The sequence below is a fragment of the Betta splendens genome, chromosome 5 (assembly GCF_900634795.4).
Source record: "Betta splendens chromosome 5, fBetSpl5.4, whole genome shotgun sequence".
NCBI lineage: Eukaryota > Metazoa > Chordata > Actinopteri > Anabantiformes > Osphronemidae > Betta > Betta splendens.
Window position 1 is genome coordinate 19,506,431 of NC_040885.2, and position 16,534 is coordinate 19,522,964.

The 16,534-nt window shown below is 41.5% G+C and overlaps 1 long non-coding RNA gene across 1 annotated transcript; it reads right to left on the reverse strand.

Moving 5' to 3' along the window:
* Nucleotides 1–7,551: 7,551 nt before the first annotated feature.
* Nucleotides 7,552–9,067, reverse strand: LOC129604176 (uncharacterized). Its single transcript, XR_008694849.1, has 3 exons — nt 8,729–9,067; nt 8,007–8,169; nt 7,552–7,683 (listed from the first exon to the last, which is right to left on the reverse strand). It is a non-coding gene; the product is annotated as an uncharacterized LOC129604176 (long non-coding RNA).
* Between the last annotated feature and the right edge of the window lie 7,467 nt (nt 9,068–16,534).

Consider the following 16,534-nt stretch of genomic DNA (forward strand, 5'->3'; position numbering starts at 1 on the left):
GGTGGAGAGAAGTGAGCAGAGGCTGGGTATAGACACAAGGAGACATTAGGAAGGAAGGAAGGGAGGAAGGAAGAGAAGGAAGGAAGGAAGGAAGGAAGGAAGGAAGGATGAAGGAAGGAAGGAAGGAAGGAAGGAAGGAAGGAAGGAAGGAAGGAAGGAAGGAAGGAAGGAAGGAAGGACGGAGGGAGAGAGAGAGACTGGGATGGACAGGAGACAGGAAGGAAGGAAGGAAGGAAGGAAGGAAGGAAGGAAGGAAGGAAGGAAGGAAAGGAGAGAAGGAGAGAGGCTGGTATAGACACAGGAGACATTAAGGAAGGAAGGAAGGAAGGAAGGAAGGAAGGGAGAAGGGAGGAAGGAAGGAAGGAAGGAAGGAAGGAAGGAAGGAAGGAAGGAAGGAAGGAAGGAAGGAAGGAAGGAAGGAAGGAAAGGAGAGAAGGAGAGAGGCTGGTATAGACACAGGAGACATTAAGGAAGGAAGGAAGGAAGGAAGGAAGGAAGGAAGGAAGGAAGGAAGGAAGGAAGGAAGGAAGGAAGGAAGGAAGGAAGGAAGGAAGGAAAGGAGAGAAGGAGAGAGGCTGGTATAGACACAGGAGACATTAAGGAAGGAAGGAAGGAAGGAAGGAAGGAAGGAAGGAAGGAAGGAAGGAAGGAAGGAAGGAAAGGATGGAGGGAGGGAGAGAATGAAAATGTGTGTTTTAAGCTCTCGTCCACAACGCTCTATTTTCGGAGTGTGTCGGAAGCTAAACTGATCGCCACACCCCTTTGAGGAAGCACATAGCCGTGATCCGCCGCGGGAATCAAACGTCACGGTCACTGAATCCAACAGCGAATCGGGCTAACTCGTCCTCCTAGTGGAGTTCAACCATATGTTTGATCCAAATCTGACTCTAAAGTCGAATGGGAGGCTGTTGCAGTGGTTACACTTCGACTGGCGCAAAGTACGTCTAACTGGCAGATTCGCGTTTAATTTAATTTGATTCATATAACACGCAACTTGATTAGCTGCTAACGCTAATACTAATGGTTGCAAATTAGCAGCCTGAATTAATACAACAGAATATTCATAACACGACTACAGCTTGTTTGGGAGCATAGCTTGATAAACTAATATAAACTCATTTTTACATGTTTTTTATTTCTCGTTCTGCTGCTGTGTGAAAATATTTTTTCTATAATGGGATCTTCAGCTGCAGCTTATATTTTGCCGTATTGTCTGTAATTAAGTGCCAATGTAGGAACAGTGAATGCCTACAGAGGCATGGTGTGACAGCAACTGTAGCTTTCAAGATATTGCATGTGTTTATTACTTTTATTAATAAATTAAAATTTTGATAAATCTTACCTCAAGACGCCTGAACTGTCACGATCTGGTTTCTTGCCTCTTGTTTTTCATGTCATTTCTTGTTTTAATCTGAAAGGACTTCCTGTTCTCGTCTCAGCTGTTCACATCCCAGTTTACTATGCACACCTGACAATATTCTAACAATCAGACTCAGTACTTAAACGCCACCTCAGCCCACAGTCAGACGCCAGATTGTCGAGTCTTTGCTCTACTATCCGGCGTTCTAGTGATTGTCTCATGTTGTTGATCCTGCTTGTCTCTGACCACCGATTCCTGCCTGACCTGTTCTGTACCTTCGTTTGGATATTGACCTTTGCCCAGACCTTTGTCTGACCAGCGAGTTGTCTAGTCCTTACCGGTACCGTCGCTGAGCTTCCTCGTGTATCGATCCATTGCCTGCCGCCTGGACCTGATCTTGCCTGTTCCTTGCCTGTATCGAAAGACTAAGCCATTCTGTGTATGACCTGGACTGATTGACAACGTTTGTGCAATAAACTCTGATTCCCTCCTCTATACTCCTGTGCGCTGTGCATTTGGGTCCTCCTCCATGTGTTCTGACATGAACCAGTTGCCAGACCTACTGTCATATATGGTTAATGGTCCAGGACTGGAGCCAGTATGATTGAATGTGTATTCATTACAGAACACATTTAATATACAGTATATCAGACAATTACACATGCATGGAATAAATCAGTATCTCAGAAATTCATAAAAAACATTTTACTATTTACAGATTAATCATAATGTACCTGGGAACTCTGGTTTACAAACATAGTTTTGTTTCTAAAAATATATTTGTCAGACTTGGGCAGGTGGCGGACCCACATGCACAGCACAGAGGCACGATTATGGTTAAGCACAGGTTTATTAGATAAGGCAGGGTCAGGCGGTCCAGGTCATACACAAAAGCGTTCAGTGAAGTACTACACACGGGAGCAGGCGATCTCTAATCCAATGTCCAGGCAGGGTTCGTTACACAAGCAGGCTCGGCAAAAGTACAGGCAAGGATAAGACAAACTCACGGTCAGATTATTAGGCACGGTTCTCTCACGGGCAGCGGGATACACGAGGTTCAGGCAGAAGCAATGGTCAAGGCGATCAGGGTCAAAACACGAGTAGCTAAACATGAGATGCTGGAAAGAGTACGGAAACTAACAATCTGGCAACTGGGGTCTGTGAGTGGTGAGACTATATACTGGTACTGATACTGATTGGTAACAGGTGTGGATACTGGGAACCGGAGAGTGACGACTGGGTAAACAGGAAGTTAACAAAATAAAACAGGATGTGACAGATGGCGTGAAACATGACAATATTGACCTTATATTTTTTTATTGCTTTTAGTAAGGTGTATGATATATCAAGTGCTAATATATAACTAATAGAAATGTAGTTATTGTCTTTTTCTTCATAAATTTGACAGTACTATGTCTGTGTGTATCTCAAGTTGTTGCAGGTATCTAGCCTAGAGGTCTTGTCAGCTGGTGCTGGGGACTTCTAGGGCGAAGAGTCCAAGTCATCCCACCTTCCCTGGTCTGGATCAGGGCAGTGTTTCCTGAGGGACAAGGCACCTATGTTGGACTTAGACCACCTGTGAAAAACCTAAATTATTGTTTTTTGGCAATACCTTAATAAAAGCTGAAATATTATGTAGCAATCCACGTCTGGACTGAGGTAACCTGACCTACATGTGAACTTAAGTCCCTCCTTTGAAGAGCCCCTACGTCCCTTTCAGTCCCCAGAGATAAGAGACCCTGAACCTTTCTCCACAACAGGAGACTGGCTTCTATCACCACACGCACCAATTGACGCCAACATCTCAAATGTCCATATCAAAGAACCATGAGTCCACTTTGTTGGTCTACCTGTAAATCCCTCAGGATTCTACCTCTGCTTATCATGCCAAAAGGAGAGGCTGTCACATTTATCACTGACAAGCTGCCTCTCCCAGAACTTAGACCACCAGCCATAAAATGTGGAATGTGCTCATTAAGAATCATTTGATATCATTTGATATTAGATTGGTTTCTGTGTGATGTTTAATGCCTGATTTACAGATTTGCCAGGAAATTCCTAAAGTTACAAAGGGACTTCAACTTATCACCATGCGTTCCTTTGTGTGAAGACACAAAGTTGAAATACAGATACTCACCTTCTTTACTTCCTTTTGTTAGGGAAATTGTTAGTTCCCTTTGTAAATCTTAAATAAAACAGACACAATCAGTTGAGACCTTCTTCAGGATTTTACTTGCAAGGAGTGAGCAGTTTACAGCAAAGGCAACTTCCTCTCACTGAAGAGAAGACAAGGATTCAGCTCATAATATGTATTGCATTCTGGGAGGTGCATAGTCACACAGTACGTGGGAAATGTTTCCTGCACAAATCAAGCATTGGGCTCATCAGATAAGGATGCTACACAACGGTACTCCCTATTTCTTGCAGAGCAGAAGGGAGAAAACTTTAAGGCTATAGCACAGCTAACAAGGCTTGAGCAGATCAGCAAAATAAATTCCAACAATGTTTCAATGATTAAATGCAGTATTTTTCCAACACCTTTAATCTGTGCAACATAGACTATTTCCACCAGCTACAATTAGGTATCCTCATTATTGTATTACATTTTTAAGTGTTACAATTGTTTAATTAGTAATGTCCAGATTAGGTCATTTATAATTTGATTTTGCTTGCATTTATTATTCGTGTATGTTTTAGTGTTTACTGGGTCTTGCATAAGACAAGACCAGTCATCATGAATAACATTTAATTTGTTACAGCATTTGTAAGGGACCACATATAAGACCTTAATATTCTATGCATTTAATATTGCTGTTTAACCATTCTGACTTCTCTGCTCATTTGAGTGTCAAAGTGATCATTACATGTTTATTGTGTTATGGTGTGATGGAACTTTGAGCTTGATGAAAAGAGAAGAGCTTATTTATCCCAGGTTTAGGAGCGATCCAAATCCAATAGCTTGATTCCTGATCTGAAGAGGTGGAACTCTTCACCACTGGTTGAAGTCATTTCTCCGCCCTGCAGTGACCACTGCCCCAGAGGTATTTAAACCAGTGACACCCAAGGCGAATCGGATTTCCCTCTACCTTCAAACTTCTTTCACCTTTTTCCTTTTTGCGTCGCATTACTTTTCTTTAATTTTCCTTTGTTCTTAAATTTTGTAAACCTAAGTTAAACTTAGAGACACGAACGAACAACGATTTTTGTAACGTTAGAAAGTCATCAAGAAACTCTGCGAAACTGAAACTATTACAACCAGTCCTTAATTGACTCGCTATTTTTGATCGAACCAATTAAATTAGATTCCTGCCCGTTTGCTTTTTGGGCTAGTTTAAGCAGCGCTGACGCTTTGCAACACCTTGGAAAGTCCAGCCTGGCTGACTGTTACTCTGCTGAACCCGAGCCGTCATCATCACCGCGGGCGACGATTCCTGGCCCAGAGGCCGTGGCACCTGGACCTGAGGGCACGCCTGCTCAACCCACCGGTAACGGGAGACGCTGCACAGCGGCTACAGCTCCAAACTAAGGCAAGACGAACATCTCTAATCCTCTGAGAATTCTGGTGTTTCTCAAAGCGCTAAAATTGTACATCCCAAATTCATGAGTTACTGTATCCTTAGATTTGAATTAGTTAGAGACAAATACTCTTTTCTCTTGATCAAAGCCATCACACACTCAGGTCTTGACCATTCTTTGGGTTTCACTCATTGATTCATTCACTGTTCATCATCTCATTCTGATCGTTCTCTCATTTTCTGTTATGTTTATTTGAGTATTTCCATATTATGTTATTCATATATCCAGTAGTGTTAGATTAATAAAACGTTAAAAGGAATCTGGTTTTGTGTGCATTGCTCTTCAGATTTAAGCAGAGGTCACTGAACCGCGACAAGAATTCACCATAAGAGACTGATTTGGTTTTGTCACAAGAAAGTGGTTATTGTTATTCATAACTGATAACTCATTGAATTGACATCTGGCGTTGACTAGATTAATACATGCGTGGTTTCAGCTTTAAAACAAACCTGGTGCCCCAACTTCGAGGTATATAAAGGTTTCTGCAATAATATCAAACTATTAATAATTTGAATCCGCTACAATTATAAAACATTTGTCTGTTTTCCCTCATTAGGTATATACATACAAAAATAGTTCAGTGAAACAGCAATAGTCAAAGCCAACTTTATTTTTAACCAATGCACCAGCACTATAATGCTGGATAAGTTACCGTCACAGTTCAATTTGCAGACCACAAAGGATTCATAGTAATGTTGAAAGCATAGTTCCTGGAGTGGAACAGGTACAGTCATGGGCAGTTGGCTGGGGAGATGTGAGGATCTTTTTTGTCTTCACGTGTTGGAAGACATCGGAAGCAGTGCAGCTGCTGTGCAGATGGAGGATGCAGCTGTTTTCCTTGACACCACTCTAGAAGGTATAGAGAATAGAATAGCAGATTAATGAAATGACCAGGGGCCCGTTTCAAGAAGGTGGTTTTGTGGAAACTCTGAGTTTGTTAACCCCGGAATAAGGAAAACTAAGAGTTTTCGGTTTCAGAAAGCGGGGTTCCTTAAACCCGTAAAGCGGGGTAAGTTTAAGCCCGTTTCAAGAAGCGAGGTAATGGAAACTCAGAGTCAGTTACTATGGCAACTGACTCTGTGAACCTAACCTGGTCGCGAGCAGGTTTTATTCGGGAAACCCAGAGTTTCCTTCGGTCTCCGCCCCTTTTTAAAGTGAACAGTGTTTAAATACCTCGTTTAATCTTTCAGTTCATTCATAGATTTCACCTGTTTCCTTCGCGCAGAGACCAAAATGTCCGTTTCTAGAGGATCCTGTAGATGAGGACGATGTATTAATTCACACGGCATTGAATTTACGCTGCGAGAGGATTTTAACGCCACGAGTTAATTTTCTGTCATATCGCCGTGCATATTTATTTGAGCGGTACCGTTTTTCTCGAGACTCCATACATACATTTATAATCTTATTCACCCATACGTCAAACACATCACCCATCGTGGCCGCGCTTTTACATACGAACAGATTCTTTGTGTTGCGTTACGTTTTTTTTTGCAAACGGTAGTTTTCTTTATAACATTGGAGATGCTGAGCACATTAGTGAAGCCACTGTATTAGAAAAGTTCGACCTCAAGCGCTTTCCTTGACACAAACTCCTTAAAGCCATTAAAGAGGAGTTTCACAGGATTGCAGGTATGTGGTAATTAATTTGTTTCATTGAGGCTAATCTGAAAAATGATGATCAGTTAATAATATCTTGCTGTGATCTGAAATAAACTGATAAATGTGCAGGTGCACTGACTACTCTTTCTAATGGTCACTGTAACTGACATTACATTGTTTACATCACCAAGATCATATGTGATGCTGCACATATCATAAACGTGAATTCATGAATATATCGTGAGTCAACCCTAAATAACAGGCTGCACTGGGGTAAGTACATGTATGTCCTATAGACTTATTTCAATGCATGCACTCACACTCACAGGAACACTTCTATGCAGCACTAAAGTAATGTGAACTTTCTTCTAGGAGAGATTGACAGCTTTCTGCTGGAGATAGGGGTTAATGGCAGCCCACACTACTGACCCCTCACCCAGAACCTGAAGCAGAACCCCAGCAGCGCTTTAATGTGGCCCTGCAGAACAAGAGCCCGGGTGGAAATGACCATAGGCCTGTTGAAAGCACGTCTTCAGTGCCTACGTCACCTCAGGGAAACACCTGAGAGGCCTGTGACATTATTGGGACATGTGTTGTTCTCCACATTATTGCAATTATTAGAGAGGAGCAACACCCTGCCCTACAAATACAAGACCCTGAGGAAGACTCCTTCCATCACAGTGATCTGCAGAGTGGATGGACAGTCAGATGTGATTTGCTTTAATGTCTTAATCAACCATCACCACCACCACCAATAAAAGAAACTGAATAGATGTAAATCATAATTTATTTGTTTTTTTTTTTCATTTCCTACAAATACAAAGGGAATTGTTAGATTTTATGATTCTTCTTCCAATAATTCATACAATTCACCTTTAACTATACACTCATCTCTAGCTTGTGTTTGGGAATTTCAATTTCTAGATCTGGCTTTTCAATCTTGTGGTACAAGTATAACATTTCCTTGAGATTTAGTTTATACAACTCAGTAACCGGTAACTTAAAATACAGAAGATTTAGAGTTACATGACATAGTTCCTCATTACTCTTACAGAATTGAACTCTGGCGTTTACTGAACATCACTGAACTGTGTGCATCTGTGCAGCAGAATGTGACTGACCTCCTCCTGCTGTTCTTTCACACTCTGGGGCAGAGGGGAGATAATAATGTATACTTGTATACTTGGAGATCAAGTTACATCATTTAGGCTACGCAACACAAACATCACACAAATCATGTGCTGTGTATAAATTGTATTAATATTACACTTTATAATACTGCTTATCATAATTTAAGCTTTATTTAGTATGATGCTCACAACATTCTGGGTTTCTGTTGTGACAGGAGGATTCATATATTACCATCAGAATCTGTTAAGACCAACAAAGAACCCAACCCAGACTCTAAGAAATTAATATATCAAAAGTAGGCTATGTAAAAAATCAAATGTATAGGTAGGCCTCTTACATTTTACAAATGCACTTGTATCCTGGGGAGTAACGGGTTCTGATGAATTCCTTCAGCCCCTGCTTTCCAGTGTTCAGGCTGAGTGCCTTCTCCTCTGCATGCGTCAGTGGTGGAGGTGCAGGTCCTCCACCAGTTGTTCTAGTCTCTGCCTTGTTTCTGTTGGCTGAGTAGAAGTCAAATGTTTAACTGTGTGAAAACATTACAGCCATGTTGAAAATGCTGCTGCACTGCTATACTCTGCATGCTATTTAGTTATTTTATATGTCAAATATTGTAAAGTCAGGTAGTCTACACCCATGACATGATGGTGCCTTATACCTGTTTGAATTATGTTTTTATATTTAATTTTTAGCCACGTTCTTTTATGTCTGCAGGATTGTGCCTACATGAAAACTGAAATTAATTTCTTATATTATTACGTGTTTTGGGTAACTTTTAAAAACCTAATTAGATTAATGTAATAATTGCGCTCCATAAAACGTATTGGATTATTGAATTATCATTACTTTACAAATCCCACATCAACCACAACAGGAATTTTAAAAATGCATAGACATAACACTGCACTTTTAATTCATACAAACGTCGGTATTTGCAATTACTGAAGTAACGCCTTAGATGAGTGAAAAAGTCCTTACTTTACGAGTGAAAAATGACAACAATACTAAAATTATTTAGTATTTAGTTACGCTGAACACTGTATGTATTAAATGTAAACTTACGCATTGACTCGAGCAGCTATTTTCTTCCAAGCTAATTCTTTCTCTTTCGCCGCTGCAGCCGTGTTGCTTTTTCTACGGATTATAGACTCGTAGTCGCTATATGCTTGAAGTATCATATCCATTTCCGGACGTCTGTTGTTGTCCTGTTGCCATGGTGACTCGTAATATCTGCACTCCATTGATCAGGGCTTTGTATCGTCGCGGTGCACGCGCTTAACTCTGAGTCAGACAACTCAGAGTTGCTTAAACCAACTCTTTTCAGCTGTTCTGGAACCGAAAACTCCGGGTTTGCAAACTCAGAGTAAATCAACTCAGAGTTTCGTTTTAACTCAGAGTTTGTTAAACCTCCTTCTTGAAACGGGCCCCTGTACTTCCTATGTATCTCACAACCTTTACAGATCTAAACAATAAATAGAGGTAGTTACAGTAGATCAGTTTAAATGGTGTGTGGTGCAAACGTTTTGATGAATTTCAACACAGGTCTCACCGTTCACTTTATTACTTCTTCGTTGAAGACAGAACAACAACGTTACAACACACACTGCCCCTATTGGTGAAATTACAGTATTTCAACACTCCCACTTAATTTCACAATATTTAGGACTTTAAAGAATTCTGAATCCTTCTCTTTTTCACAAGCTACTCTCCCTTTTTCAAAAGACAATAATAACTTAAATTCCAGACATCTGTCTTTAACCTCAATCTGTATTCAGTAATCCTGAGAAGCTTATTTCCTTTTTTATTACATTTCTTATCTATATAATGATTTTACTGAACAAGGAAACATCTTTATATGATCAGGTTGTATTCAGCATTCACCTGTCAAAAAAAAAAAAAATCAACTATTCTCACATGAAACAAAGTCCAATCTGTCCTCTGAGAATTTCAAACCTCTCTTTGGTCAACGGTTTGGTCAGAATGTCTGCTTTCATATCCTGTGTTGGACAGTATTGTAGTTTCATTTGTCCATTTTGCACACATTCACGTATGTAGTGATATCGAATATCTATGTGTTTAGCCCTCGAGTGATTGGATTTTTTGCAATTGCAATGGCACTTTGGTTGTCTTTCAGGATCACTCGGTGTATCGGCACGGTGGTGCGGTGGGTAGCACTGTCGCAGCAAGAAGGGTTCGATTCCCAGAGGCTTTCTGTGTGGAGTTTGCACGTTCTCCCCGTGTTTGCGTGGAGAAAAAGATTGAGAAAGAGATTTCTCCGGCTTCCTCCCAGTCCTTGATTGGACTCTCTCCATTGCCCGTAGGTGTAAGTGTGTGTGAATGGTTGTCTGTCTATGTGTTGCCCTGCTTTGGACTGGCGACCCGTCCGGGGTGTACCCTGCCTCTCGCCCATAGTCAGCTGGGTTAGGCTCAAGCACCCCCGTGACCCCGCATTAGGGAATAAGCGGTTTAGAAAATGGATGGATGGATGGATGGATGGATGGATGGATGGATGGATGTCGGTGTATCCTCCATTCCAAAATCACATAGTAAACATCTCAGCCAAACTCCTTCTTGCGCAGCTTGACTAAGTGCAACATACTCAGCTTCTGCCGTTGATAGTGCAACTATCTCATAGTGCAACTAGCTCACCGCTCCTCCACTCAGTAGAAACATGTTGCCTGTTGTTGAGCGTCGGTCATCTTGGTCTGAAAATCCAACTAAGGATCCAGACTCTGAACGCTCATATTTCAGGGCAAGATTCACTGTCCCTTTCAAGTAGCGAAATATCCTCTTCACAGCAGTCAGATGAGCAGTATTGGGATCTGCATTGAATTTTGATACAGCATTCACAGCTTGAGCTATGTCAGGTCGTGTAGCTATTGACGCACACAGCAGACTTCCTACCTGTCACGGAACGGCAGAGGGGGGACCCAAATGCACAGCGCCAGGACACGATGTAGATGGTGAAAAATGGGGGTTTATTCCAGAATCAAAGTCACAATAAAAGTCCGGGTCATACACAGGTCAATATCAAAAAGGCTCAGCTCTCAGAGTTAGAATCGGCGGGCTTAGATCGGTCCAGAAACAGGCAGAGTTCAGCAACAGAGTCAGGGATTTACAATACCGGTCAGGATCAGACGAGAAGCGATGGTCAGAGATACGGAACTGGGTCGGCAACAGGATAAGCTGAACAATAACTGCTGGAACGTGAGGTCATGGAATCAACGATCTGGCGGTTTGCTTGGGTGAATACTGGTGCCTAAATACTGAGGACTGATTACTAAATGACGGGCAGGTGCGTGTAATGACAACCGGAACATGAAGCGGGAAATAACCAGATGGAAAAGGAAAGTACTACAAAATAAAACAGGAAACCGAAACATGGCGAGTGAAACCAGAGTCCTTCGGAATAAAACAAAAACCCAGATCCTGACACTACCATTGACTGATAGTTCTGTTGGTGTACTGGTTTACTAACACCATCATTCTTTTTCAGTTTCACACTGGTGTCAGCAGGAGTTGCTACAGGATTAGCATTTTCCATCCCATATTTCTTAAGCATGGCTTCAATATAGTTTTTCTGATGTAAGAAGACACAGTTCTTCTCTTTGCTTTGGACCACAGAGATGCCCTGGATGTTGGACAACTCACCCATGTCTTTCATCTTGTAGCGCTTCTTGAGCGCTGCTTTCAGTTCGTTCATGCTTTCAGTCGACTCTTATCAGAATGAGATCATCCACGTAAACTGCAAGTATCTCAAGCTCATGTCTTGATCTCACAAACACACAGGGATCTGATGTGCTCTGTTTGAAACCGAGTTCCATCATGAACTCTGTGAAGGCTTTGCTCCAGCAACGAGGAGATTGCTTCAGTCCATAGCTTGATTTTTTTTAGTTTGCACACCAGGTTTTCCTGTCCTGGTTGGATGTATCCTTCTGGTTGCTCCATATAGATTTCTTCTTCCAAATGTCAATTTAGAAATGCAGTTACAACATCCATCTGATGTACATGCTGATTGTTTTGATTTGCAAAAGCTAGTAGTACACGAATGGAGCTGAAACGCACCACTGGTGAAAATGTGTCATCATAGTCAGTACCATACAACTGTGAGTAGCCTTTGGCAACAAGTCTACACTTGTATATCTCCACTTGTCCATCACTATGATGCTTGACTTTGAACACCCATCTTGAACCTACAGCTTTTCTATCTTTTGGTAAATCCACTAGATCCCATGTCTCATTTTCCAGCAGCGACTCACATTCCAGATCAGCTGCTTCCTGCCATTCCTTTGCATTAGGACTCTTCAGAGCTTCTGTCATTGTGAGTGGCTCACACAACACATATTTGCATGATGATCAACAACGACTGTTTCTTATTCTGTCGCTTCTTCTGACTGTGTCATCAGCAGTGACTTCATGTGTTTCATTCTCATTTGTGTCCACAGTTACCTCATTATCAAGATGAGACTCTTCTGCTTTCTGTTTCCAGTTATAGTTTGTTTCATTGAAAACAACATCCCGGCGGATTAAAATCCTCCTTTTCTCTTCATCATATAGACGATAACCCTTAGTGTTGCTTGCATAGCCTAAAAAACGTATAGTAGCTTCATACCCTTTTTGTCCGGTTTCTGTCTCTTCTCACCTGGAATATGTGCATAAGCAATGCATCAAAAAACCCTCATGTGACTCATGTCAGGTTTTTTTCCACACCATCTCTCATAGGGTGGCTCTTGCTTCAGTACAGATGTAGGCAGTCTGTTCTGAATGTAAGCGGCTGTGGCTACAGCTTCCGCCCAGTACATTTTTGGCAACTTAGCATGTGACAGCATACTTCTAGCTGCTTCAACTAATGTCCTGTTTCTTCTCTCTGCAACACCATTTTGCTGTGGTGAGTGAGGTACAGTCACTTCATGTTGGATGCCTTGACCTTTCAAATATTCTTGAAACTCTCTTGATGTGTACTCACCCCCATTGTCTGTTCTGAGTCTTTTAACGGCTTGTCCACACTTATTTGTGAATGTTCTTTCAAATTCTTTGAATGTGTTTAACACCTTGTTCTTGTGTTTCAGGAAATACACTTTGCAGCATCTAGAGTAATCGTCAATAAAAGTCACAAAATATTTAGCTCCACCAATAGATTCAGTCTGCATGGGACCACAGACGTCACTATGAATCAGCTGCATTCTGTGTTTTGAACAAATTCCTTCAATCAACTTGTATGGCTGTTTAGACAGTTTACCTTCCACACATGCCTCACAGAAAGAAACTTCTGTTTCTGTGGAGAAGTCAGCTCCGTTCACCAGATCTTTCAGTTCTTTAAGCTTGGTAGTGTGACCCAACCGCTGGTGCCATAAGCTGCTTGCTAGTGATGCACTATGACCAACAGGTACGTCCTTCTTCACATCCAGCTGATAAAGTCCATCAGCTCTTTGTGTTCCCATTCCTTGGAGGGTTCCATTTCTTCCACGTATGTAACAGTGAGACTTTCTGAACTGCACTGTGTTGCCTTTCTTGATTGCTGCTCCCACTGAAAATAAATTCCCTGACAGCTTTAGAACATACAACACATCATACATTGTGGCACTTTTTGCATCACTTGTTTTGAAAGTCGTGTTCAACTTTACGTTTCCCATTCCTAGGGCATCAACCACCCTGCCATCACCGAGCTTCACAGACTGTGCTTCCGTGAACTCTTGGTAATTTTGAAGAATGTTGTTATCAAATGTCATGTGCTTTGATGCTCCTGAATCTATAAACCATTCGAGCTGTTGTGGTGAGTCAGTTGGATTTGCCTCTTTGCTGACAAAGGCACTTCCACCTTCTGCATCTTCACACATCATGCTTTTAGCCTTATGAGTTTTCTTTTTTGCTTTATATTTCAAACTTGGACAGTCCCGTTTAATGTGACCTTCTTTTCCACATTTGTAACACCGCCACGTGGTTGGTCTTTCTGCTCCTCCTGTCCTGGAGTTGTCTGGGACAGTTCCCCAACACTGAGATGGCATTGCTGATGAACCACCTGAAGTAGCTCCACTGTAACTTTCATGTGCATTAACCCGCTTTTGCTCTTCATTTATTAAAGCTTGTTGAACAAACTGCAGCGTCAGATTGTCCATCTTAGTTTCTAATGCAGTGACAATGGTAGCATAACTAGGTGGCAAACTACCCAAAAGTGTCACGATCTGATCTTCTTCTTTAATATCAGCTCCTATAGCCGATAGCTGATCAGTTAATTCCTTCATTTGCTTCAGATGCTCAGTTAATTGACATCCTTCCTTCATTTCACATCGAAAATATTTTTTCTTAAGGAACAGTTTATTCGCCAATGTATCTCTCTCAAAATGGCCTTTCAGCGTAGTCCACGCTTCTTTGGGAGTCTGGCAGCTTGTTACCAGGTACAGCTGGGGTGTACTCACGTTCAGCACTAGCATGGAGAATGCTTTCTCTCTCCGTTTACTAAACTCTGCTTGTGCTTGTGCGTTAGCATCCGCGGCTAGCGTCTCCGTCTCCATTAGCATGCCCCACAGACCTTTAGCCTTCAACAAGTGCTCCATCTGAAACTTTCATGTCGCCCAATTTTCCGGTCCGCTCAGCTTGTCTATAAACAGCTTATCTTCCATTTTGAAAACACTCACAACGCTGTTTAATCCACAAAATACAGTGAAAACCTAAAAAAAAAAAACTAACCTAAAGAATTTCAACACAGGTCTCACCGTTCACTTTATTACTTCTTCGTTGAAGACAGAACAACAACGTTACAACACACACTGCCCCTATTGGTGAAATTACAGTATTTCAACACGTTTTCAACTTATTTTATAGTGCTGGTTTGTTAAATCTTAGCATGACATTATTGACCTCCTTTCTGTCAGGTTGCTCAAATTCTGCTCAGAGGGCCGGTGGGACAGGGATGTTTACAAGGTCCTCCATAGAACAACCTGAGTCCAGCAGGACTTTATTGAAGATGGTCTCGATCACATTTTCCACATAATCTGCTCCAAACCTCTAGAGTTACAAATTACTCGTCAACAGACTAAAATATCAAATATATCAAAAAATATATATATATCAAAATAAGTTGACCAATAAGCGGAGCCAGGTCTCAGCTCAGTGTGAAGCTGATGCTGGTCTAGAACCTGGAACAAGCAGCTGCAGCTCACAGATTTACTGATTAAAGCAGCAGCAACAGAGTGAAACAGGATTAAAGGCAGGATGAGGCCTGTGTGGTTCTAACCCTCTGAGCCCTGTTCACCTTCAGGACCTGGACCCAGAGTCTGAAAACATGAGGTCCAGAAGAACCAATGGAGGCGTTCTGAATCTGATGATCAGGTACACACTAAAGTATACACTACAGTGTGTGTGTGTGTGTGTGTGTGTGTGTGTGTGTGTGTGTGTGTGTGTGTGTGTGTGTGTGTGTGTGTGTGTGTGTGTGTGTGTGTGTGTTACCATGGTCTGTTTAACTGGATCCACATCTCCTCCTGAGTCCTGGACGAGTTCTGAACCCGACCATCATCTGCTGCATCTGTCACTGACACGTTGGGACACTGTTGCTGAACGTCACTGATGTAACTGAGATGGAAACAATAACAGTTTAGATTTTACTGATCCAACCATTAACAAATGAGATTTAACTTCCCGATTCTGGTCTTGTACTGTTTTTATTATCGATTTTTTTGCATTCTGTGAAAGTCAGTTTAGAACAGCTCAGAAACGATCATTTAAACTGATGGAGGATCACGTTCAGCTACTTCTGCTGTGAAACAGGTTGTCAACATTGTGTTATTGTCTTCATCATTCGGTTACGGATCAGATCAAAATCTCAGATATGGATTCAAATATGTTAATGTTAATTGTTAGTTAATTATGATAAACAGTTATATATGAAACAGTTTCTCTTTTCCAGTTGGTTCAGATTCAGACGTGTTTTATTTCCAAGTAACATGAAGCGTCCAGTGTTTTAGTCATGTGAATGTGTCGCCCCCTAGCGGCTGGTTACGATCAGTGCAGGTCAGAGGTCACAACGCTGCAGGTAAGAACCAGGACGACAGGCGTCACCTGCGGTCGGTGGAGACGGTTCTTACAGTCACTGGACAACGACTGGAGAAGAAGAAAGTCTGGATTCAGCTGGAATTAAAGTTTTAGCAGTGGATGTTTATCTGGGACTGTTCTATGAAACTAATATGAACTTTATGTAGCAGGAAAACTTAGGTTTAAACAGGTTTAGATTATTTATAAAAAAGCAGAAACATCAACAAATGATTTAAGATTGAAATATTTATTTTAACACAGACCTTTGTTTTTTAATACTGTATGATGGTTAATCTAAGATAATCTCTAAATATGTTTATAAAGTAGCACAAATGTATGAATATAATAAAAATAAACAGGTGCTGGAGTAAATTTTTAACTTCACACTCAACTAAATCATTTCTGCTGCAGCAAATTAGTTAAAGTGTCATGTTTCACGCCATGTCTTGTTGTCACGCCATGTCCTGTTTTATTTTGTTAAGTTCCTGTTTCAGTCAGCTGTTCACTTACCGGTTCCCAGTATTCACACCTGTCAGTAATTAAGTAATCACCTACCAGTATATAGCATCCACCTCGCACAGACTCAAGCCGCCAGATTGGTAAGTCCTGAACTTCTTTCCAGCGATTCATGTATAGTCTCTTGTGTTTTGACCCTGATTGCCTTGACCATTGTATCCTGCCTGAACCTCGTCTGTACCGTAGCCTGTGAAAGAACCGTGACTGACCAACTGACCGTGAGTTTGCTTAACCCTTGCCTGTACCTTCACCGAGACCTCCTGTGTACCGAACCTTGCCTGATTACTGGACTAGAGATTGCCTGCTCCCTTTGTACTTCATTAC